Source organism: Eptatretus burgeri, chromosome 1 (genome assembly GCF_056783735.1).
Source record: "Eptatretus burgeri isolate ZD-2024b chromosome 1, Ebu_testis_v1, whole genome shotgun sequence".
Lineage (NCBI taxonomy): Eukaryota > Metazoa > Chordata > Myxini > Myxiniformes > Myxinidae > Eptatretus > Eptatretus burgeri.
In genome coordinates this window covers 46,621,655-46,631,654 of record NC_140961.1, presented here as the reverse complement: position 1 = coordinate 46,631,654, position 10,000 = coordinate 46,621,655, and positions in this window count along the sequence as shown.

The window sequence follows — 10,000 nt, the reverse complement described above, 5'->3', positions numbered from 1 at the left end:
GTAAGCAGCCCCTGCCGAAACTCTCGACTGCGTTCGGTGAGGACATGAATGGCAAGGATACGGTCAATCGTTGACCTCTTTGGTGTAAAACCTGACTGCTCCGGACGCTGGTGCTCAAGTAGATAGTGGCGAACCTTATCAAGAATTATCCGAGCAAAGACCTTGCCCAGCACTGAGAGCAGCGTCACCCCTCGGTAGTTGTTGCAGTCTTGGCGATCACCCTTCCCTTTCCAGCGAGGGACACCAAGGCTCCTCTTCCAGTCAGTTGGGATGATGCCTGTGTTCCAGGCAGAGCACAAAACTGCATGCAACGACACGAGTGCAGCACTTCCACCAGCCTTGAGAAGTTCAGCATGGATGCCACAGATCCCTGGAGCATATATATATATATATATATATATATATATATATATATATATATATATGTATATATGTATATATATATATATGTATATATATATATATGTATATATATATATATATATATATATATGTATATGTATATATATATATATATATATGTATATATATATATATATGTATATATATATATATATATATATATATATATATGTATATATATATATATATATATATATATATATATATATATATATGTATATATATATATATATATGTATATATATATATATATATGTATATGTATATATATATATATATATATATATGTATATATATATATATATATATATATATATATGTATATATATATATATATATATATATATGTATATATATGTGTATATATGTATATATATGTATATATATATATATATGTATATATGTATATATATATGTATATATATATATCACCGTTTTTACAGCCATTTTTCCCTGCTGTGCAGGGGTTGGGCTTTTTCTTGAGGCAATGTTTTATGGCCAGATGCCCTTCCTGGACGCCAACCCTGGTCGCCTCTTTCGACACACAGGGATATGGTACACCTATTCTAACCGGGCATACACCGGGACCAGTACACTGGTACTGATTTTGCCGACCTCGGAAGGATGGCAGGCTGAGTCAACCCCCTGGTGTTAATTCAGCAGCCTACGGGGCTTGAACTCAGGACCCTGGGGATCCCAAGCCACCACCCTAACCACTAAGCCAACACCATGCTATATATATTTATATATATATATATGTATATATATATATATATATATATATATATATATATATATATATATATATCTCTATATATATATGTATATATATATATATGTATATATATATATATGTATATATATATATGTATATATGTATATATATATATATGTATATATATATATATATATATATATATATATATATATATATATATATATATATATGTATATATATATATGTATATGTATATATATATATATGTATATGTATATATATATATATATATATATGTATATATATATGTATATATATATGTATATATATATATATATATATATATATATATATATATATATATATATATATATATATATATATATATATATATATATATATATATATATATATATATATATATATATATATATATATATACATATATATATATATATATATATATATATATATATATATATATATATATATATATATATATATATATATATATATATATATATATATATATATATATATATATATTTATATATATATATATATATATATATATATATATATATATATATATATATATATATATATATATATGTATATATATATATATATTCCACCACCGATTTACAAATTAAGTAAAACTTTATGGACGTGCTCACATTGGAATAGTATTGTACATGCTTTATAGACTATCCAACATTCTAAATAGTGCATACCTTTTCGAAATATGTGAGTTTTTGCTGTCACCGACTTCCTGAAATATTCCACCATTAACCACACCCATATCGGTCTGATTGGCCAAATGTGTCTAAGGGTCCGCCCCAATCAGGCTGATTGACAGTCGTCGTCCCACCCACGCCTCTGATCCCTTCCTATTCCTTTGCAAAGGAATGCAGTTTTGCATATTTTTTGTGGAATCCTTTGAAGCGACTATAATTACAATAGCAAAGAATGCTGCTCCAAGTAAAACTCTGTCGGATCGTCCCAGTCATTGCCATTGAGAGAAGCAGCTTGGAAATATACCTTCTGAAGATGATGATTATTCTTATTCTTGTGATGAATGAGATTTGCCGATTTTGACCGATCTCCCTTTTGTTAGCTTTTGCCATGGTCTGGAGTACTGAAAAGTGATCCCTTCCTGGACAATCCGCAGAACAGACCAGGTAGGCTCTCATCTGTCACAGAAGCGACTTTTTGGACAAGATTCTCCAATTTTAGTTTTGTATACAATGGGTTGGACCGACATTTTATTCCACGCCATCCCAACACAGAGTGCTAATACACACCGATAACTCAAGAAAATTAACTTTTTCTGTTCATAATACATCAAAATAATACTTTATTTTATCTTCTTAACAACTTTTATTCATGAAAATAAATATCACAAGAACAATGCACAAACTTATAAATTAATGGAACAGTTTGGACAAATTTTAAAGTTGAAGTCTATTTTTTTTTTCCATTACCCCCAAAGTTTGTGGATTTGCAACTCATGGGGATTTTCAAGGATATAACCCCCGTGAACGGCAAGGCCCTCCTACATATACTTGAACAATGCCTCGAGTATGGTGTGCTGTGAACTCTCCAGTCATCAAGTTTATACGTGTGCAGTGTTGTCATAGCCTAATTAAACAAAGAATCCGCTTCATTCCTAAATCGAGGGTTTCATGTTTGCCGAATCCCAATGCGACCCTATGATCGAGATTCATTTCTCAATTTGGATCCCTGAGATACCATATGATTCCATATCGCCCCCTTGAGGGCAGATGCGAATCAAAATGTTTCACTATGACGCACATTCACCTGACATGATTCCAACTTCAGTACCTTTTTATTTCAGTATGAGTGGGGGGGGGGGGGTTCAAATACGAAGATCTCCTAGTTTATTTCAATCAGGATGTCATGCTTACAATGAATAATCCCGTGGGACAAACACTCGTCTTCTGATGGAGAGCTGTTGTCGTTGGGGTGCATTCGGTGATAAAGTTGATTTTCAGTTTGATTTGATGGAAAATTATGGTATGGGTCCGTGGGCTCTGAATGAAAATGTAGGATGTATACAGGATGAACGGGTCCTGAAAATGGTCCATTAGTTTTTGTCCAGTGAAAGGACCCCTAAACCATTTTAGACCCTAAATGGGTGCAAATGGGTCAAAGGGCCGAAAAGACCAAAGAGGTCGAAAGTGTGTCAATGTCTAAAGGGTCTATAAGAGTTTAAAGGGTTATATTAGGGGTCTAAAAGGGTCTGTGGGATCCATCCATCCATTGGGACAAGACTCTGTACAGAGCATTGGTGCTGCTTAAGCAGTCTCCTTGGCTATTGGGCACAATCCTGGACGGGTTGCCACTCCGACACAGGATACCAGCAAGCTGGCACTCTGTGGGATCTAAGGTGTATAAGGGGTACATTCCAATACTAGTGAGGGTCTCAACAGTCTGAGGGGTCTAAAGTGTCGAAAGCTTCAAAAAGGTCTTAAGGGGAGTCTAAAGGTCAAAAGGGTTATCGGGGTCTTAAAAGGTACAGTATGTTCCAAAAGTAGTTAAGAGTCTAACAGGTCTATATGGTCTAAACTCCAAAGGATGTACATGTCTTAAGGTGTCTAAAGGGTTTAAAAGGTTGAAAGGGTCAAGGGAGCTAAGTATTCTAACAGATCTAAAGTGTTGAAGGGGTCTAAAGGCATCCTAATGGGTATAATAGTCCAAACTAAAGGGTCTATGTGGTGGGTCTTAAGGTCCAAAGGGTACATTCCAATAGTAGTCAGGGTCTAAAGGTGTATAGTGTTACGGCTGTGGAAATTCGCAGACCACCATATAGGTCCTTAGATCAGTTATGTCGATAAGTCTGTGTTCAGATAGATTTCCCCACCGATGTTTAAAGGGATTTATTCGTGTGCCGGGCTGTGATCTTTGAGTTAGCCATTTTTCTTTTGCTATTGTTATTTTGCACCAACCGCTTCACAACAACCACCTCCACCACCAACATATCTCTCATCAACCGCTTCACAACAACCACCTCCACCAACATCGCTCTCATCAACCGCTTCACAACAACCACCTCCACCACCAACATCGCTCTCACAACTGCCTTCACACAACCACCTCCTCCACAACCACCCTCACACAACCACCTTCTCCAGAACGCCAACCACAGCCACCATCTCCCCCAATACCCAACAACGAACAACATCGCTTCACCTTCGGCTCCGCGGGCGCTGCCATCTTTGCGCCGGCCACGGCAAGATCGCTGCAAACAAACGCGGGGGTTTCCTCGTTGCCAGCGACGGTGATTTCTACCACGTCTGCTCTCCCTTCAACGTCGATGACCTCTACCACGTCGGCTCGCCCTGAGCTTCGCCTCGGAATTCGGATCAGGAGTTCAAGAGGGGCGGAGCCAGTGGGGGTCAGAGGTGAAAGAGCGGAGATCAAACCTTGCCTCACGAACCCTATAAAAAGGCGCGTAGAGCGCCAAGAGAGTCGAGTCGGTTGGGGTTTGGAGTGGTGTGAAGAGCAAGGTTCGAGTCCAGTGGAGGTCCGGGTTCGCCGGGGAGACGGAGCTGGGAGCACAGCAGGCCAGCCATGCCACGCAGAACTGCGCGTTCGTGTGGGACGTAGGGAGAACCGGAGAGAGGTCGCCAGCCAGCATCGAACGGTCCGAGGTGATCGGGCTTCAGGACAGTCCGAGCAGCGCTGAGGGACGGACGGGCTCTTAAAGAGAGCATCAACTCTGAAAGAGCAAAAGACCCGTTCGTTCCTCTGAGGCGTTGCCGGCTGGGCCCGAATCGCCGGGCCGTCGGACGGGGCCTGGGCCGGACCGCGGTCACGACAGCTGCCGTGGGGACGGGACGTCGCGGGTCGCCCCAGCGACTCACCTCGAAGGTGAAGGTAACCAGCCCGGCCTCACGGAGCTTCTGCGGTCATCACAGCTCCGTAAAATAAAGACCCAAGCGGTCCAGTCTACCCCTCATCTTTCCTGGGGTTTTTCTTTGTTGCTTTTGAATGAACGTTGTGGCGCCATGTCCGTAAGTAGAACTGTATAAGTGTACGTAATTAATAGAATGGTGGTAGTTCTTTTTCTTGCTCGCGTCTTGTCCCTACCCCCCACTCATAACGTGCTTGTACAGTGTATTGCTTTTGTTTGCCTCGCCTGATTGCATACATGACTGCATATGTGTTGTGTGTGCAAATAAATGTGCTTGTGTGAATGTTAACCCGTTCGTCGCTGTGCTGTGTCACGTGATTGGGTTTTCGTATATCATGCCTCGCCCGCTAGGGGTGGCAGAACTGTGCTTCCGGCTGCGCAATAAAGCAGAGTAGATGGTGGCCCGCGTGCTTCTTGCGTCCCACCGCACCTAGTACACACTAGTTGGCTGACGAAGATGGGATCATACGGACTTATGCCCGTTTTCGACGGGGACGACTTCGAATCGTTTTCAGAGCAATTGGATTGCTATTTCCACGCGAACGATGTGGTCGACGAGGGCAAGCAGAAGTCAATCTTGCTCGCTTCGCTTTCGCCGGAGCATTATCGGCTGCTGGGGGACTTAGTGGCACCGGACAGGCCCCGGGATGACAGGCTGGCGTTTCGGGACATCGTGGAGAAAATGAACGCACACATGGCGGTTGAGCAGACTCGCGGGAATGTTCGAGCCATCACCGGCCACGCGGGGTCGCGAGCACCCCGGGACGCGCGCACGGCCTTCAATGCGGGTCGGACGTCGCCGCGCGGCCACGCGTGCAGCAGGGTGACACCGCGGACATGCTTGGGATGTGGAGGTCGGCACCTGCACCGTGCATGCCCGTATAAAGGCAACGTGTGTTTGAAATGTCACAAGGTGGGTCATTTGGCGCGTGTGTGCCATGGGGCTTCGGCCACCGTTGAAGTCGTGGACGGCGATGTGCGACGCGACTCGGGGCGGAACCAGCGGCCGGTGTTGAGCCTGGGTTCAGTTAGCCCGGTGACGGCGCGCCCGATGACGGTGGAAGTCGAAGTGAACAAGACGCCGATCACGTTTCAGGTTGATACGGGAGCAGCGGTGTCGCTCATTGACGAACAGACCGCGCGTAGACTCAACGGCTTGAAGCTTATCAGGTCGAACCTCGCGCTGTTCACGTACACCCGCGAGAGGATAACGCCAGTCGGGATGGCAGACGTGTCTGTGCGATACCAAGGCCAGGTCGCCACGCTTCGGGTGTACGTCGTACGGGGGAGGGGGCCGTCTCTCCTCGGCCGAGATTGGATGACCCGCATCAGGCTAGACTGGGCCGCAGTTAACCTTGTGCAACCCGTGCCGAGCCAGTGGGAGGATCAGTTGGAGGAGATTCTTCAAGGACATCAAGGGTTGTTTAGAGGCGACCTTGGGAAACTCAAGGGCATGGAGGCGAAACTCTTCTTGAAGGAGGGGGTGGTTCCTCGGTTTTGTAAACCGCGTCCGGTGCCGTATGCCCTGCGGGACAAGGTCAAGGGTGAACTGGATAGGCTGGAGGCCTGTGGAGTGATCGAACGGGTGTCGTGCTCGGACTGGGCCACCCCGGTTGTCACGGTGCTAAAACGGAATGGAGACGTCCGATTGTGCGGGGACTTCAAATCCACAGTTAACCCGGGGCTCAGCGTGGAGCAATATCCACTGCCGTCAATCGATGAAATATATGCACGATTGGCGGGGAGTCGATACTTCACGAAGCTAGACCTGCGTGATGCATATTTTCACCTGCCGATGGATCCCGGGAGTAGCGAGCTTTTAACAATCAACACGTGTCAAGGACTCTATCGATATACCCGACTCTGTTTTGGGATTGCTTCGGCTCCAGCTTTGTGGCAGAAAGCCATGGATCAGGTTTGCATTGACCTGCCCGCTCAGACCTACCTGGACGATGTGCTCATTGCGGGGAAAACGGCGGACGAGCATCTGGCAAACATTGCCCGAGTGCTAACAAAGCTAGAAGCGTGCGGCCTGCGCTTAAATAGGGACAAGTGCGCGTTCTTCAAGCAGCGCTTAGAATACCTCGGGCACGTCATCACGCCGGAGGGGCTGTTGAAAGGTCCTCGGAAGGTGGAGGCGATTCAGCGCATGCCACCACCTCGCGACAAGACGCAGCTGCGCGCGTTCATTGGCATGGCCCAGTATTACCAAAGGTTCGTGCGCGGGCTCAGCTCACAACTTGCGCCGTTGACGCGGTTGCTCAAGAAGGACGAGCGCTGGGTTTGGGGGCCTGCACACCAGGTGTCGTTCGACCGCGTCAAGCGGCTGCTCACAGAGGATACGGTCCTCGTGCACTACGAGCCTGCACGTCCGCTCCTATTGGCATGCGACAGCTCTGCATATGGCATCGGGGCAGTGCTCTCCCACAGGATGGACGATGGTTCCGAGCGGCCTGTTTGTTTTGCATCCCGGACCCTGTCCACAGCAGAGCGCGGATATGCCCAGATCGAACGGGAGGCTCTCAGCATCGTCTGGGGTGTGCGGAGGTTTCATCAATATCTGCTGGGACGGCATTTCATTTTACAGACGGATCACAAACCACTTCAATTCATCCTGAGACCCGAACGCGGAGTGCCGGTGGTAGCAGCCGCGCGAATACAGCGGTGGTGTCTGTTTCTGGGTGCTTACGATTATGATATTCAGTTCCGAAGCACCGGGAAGCATGCTAACTGCGACGGGCTCTCACGCTTGCCGTGTGCGGAGGGTCCACCTGCGTCTGAGCTGGGCGACCGGGTCGACGTGTTTGCGCTGAACCAGGTCCAGAGCGGGCCGGTCACGGCCAGACAGGTCGCGGTGGAGTCGGCTCGTGATCCGGTGCTTGCCCGTGTCGTCCAGGCGATTTCTACGGGGAATTGGAGCGATCTACCTTCGACACCGGCATTTCAACCTTTCACGTCACGCGCAGCGGAGCTGTCGTTGGTCCAACGGTGCATAATGTGGGGAATGAGGATCGTGATTCCATCGTGGTTCAGGCAGCGGTGTTTGGAAGAACTGCATGCCAGTCACCTGGGCATCGTGAAGACCAAGAGTCTTGCTCGTAGCCTGTTGTGGTGGCCGGGGTTGGACAAAGACATTGAGCAATTGGTTAAGCGTTGCACCACGTGCCAGACAGATGCTGATAACCCGCGTCGAGCTTCGGGGCTCTGGCCTGTGCCAGACCGAGCTTGGCAAAGGGTCCATGTAGATTTTGCGGGGTCGGTTAATGGCAAGATGTTTTTGATTGTGATTGATGCATTCTCTAAATGGCCGGAGGTGGTAGTAATGCAGCATACTTCAGCAAGCATTACGGTAGAGAAGCTGCGGACGATCTTTGCTAATAAAGGGTTGCCGGAGATCCTGGTCTCTGATAATGGTCCGCAGTTCATCGCGGGTGTATTTGATGAGTTTATGCGCCAGAATGGTATTCGACATCTAAGGTCCGCACCTTATCATCCTGAGACGAATGGCCAAGCTGAGTCGTTTGTCAAGATGTTGAAGCGGGCTTTGCGCAGGGGGGGTGTTGCACCTGTGCAGACGGTGGTCGATGTTTTTTGCTCCATTACAGGAACGCAGTTCATCCTGTCACGGGTGACTCACCTGCTATTCGTCTCTATGGACGGGCTTTGCGGTCCAGGCTAGATTTGCTGCGACCTGGAGGGTCGGTGAGTGGGGCTATGTCGCGTCCGACGCGGCTGCGCAGCTTCGAGGTGGGGCAGCGGGTGATGGTACGCGATTATTTCCACGGTTCCAAATGGGTGCCGGCGGTGGTCTCTGGGGTGCTGGGGCCGGCGGGTGCATGGTGCGGACTGATGGTGGGGGTGTGTGGAAGCGGCACGTGGACCAGATGCATGATCGCTGTTCAGCGTCACCCCCCCCACACCTCCCCGAGCCGAACGTTGCGGGGCCCCCACCGGTAGTCTCGCCGGCACCTGACGTTGTATCGCCGGGACTGGCTGGGCCAGCGCCGAGGGGGTCTTCGCCTGATGCCGTCCTACCCGGGGACGTCGAGCAGGCTGGGCAGTCGGGGGTAGCTGGTGTTGCGGAAAGTGCGAGTCCGGCGAGGATGTCACCTCGACCGAGCCGGGAGGCGTATGAGCCTGGGCTGTCTGGTGGCGCTGCCCGTCCGAGGCGGGTCAGGATGCGGCCACGGTACTTGGAGGATTATGAGTGTTGATGGGTTTCTGATGGTCATGTTGTGATTATCCGTTCGTTATGTGACGGGTCATTTTACGAGGGGAGGAGTGTGCTGTGTCACGTGATTGGGTTTTCGTATATCATGCCTCGCCCGCTAGGGGTGGCAGAACTGTGCTTCCGGCTGCGCAATAAAGCAGAGTAGATGGTGGCCCGCGTGCTTCTTGCGTCCCACCGCACCTAGTACACACTAGTCGCGTCCTTTTCCTGCATTGAACTGCCGTATTGAGTTCGGGACAATAGCTGGCTTTTTAATAGCCGATAAATAGAATCGGATCCAATGGGGTTTTCGCGATAATACCCCGCTCGGTTATCCCAAAACGAAGCGAGCTGCTTAAGCGGCTCGTTTCAAGCGGGCCCCGTTGAGGTACAGTCTCTCGGTAGTCTGCCCACGCGATTAATTAGTTATATCGCCAATTCGGCGATTGACCCTGTAGCGCGGGTGGAGTGTTGACTAGGCTGTGGTGTGTATCCAAAACACACCCGTCGCGGGATTCCGGCGTTTGATCCGGAAGGCTGCGACGAGATTGTCCGTTTGGTGGGCGAGAGCGGCCGCCATTGGCTATAAGCGGTCGTCTGCACGCCGGCGGGCGGAAATCTACAACAATATTATCTTCAGGGGTCTAAAGTTTTGAAAGGGTCTAAAAGGGTAAAAGGACTAAATGGGATTAAAAATGACCGTCCCCTCTCTGCCTCCCCTCCAACTCCCAAC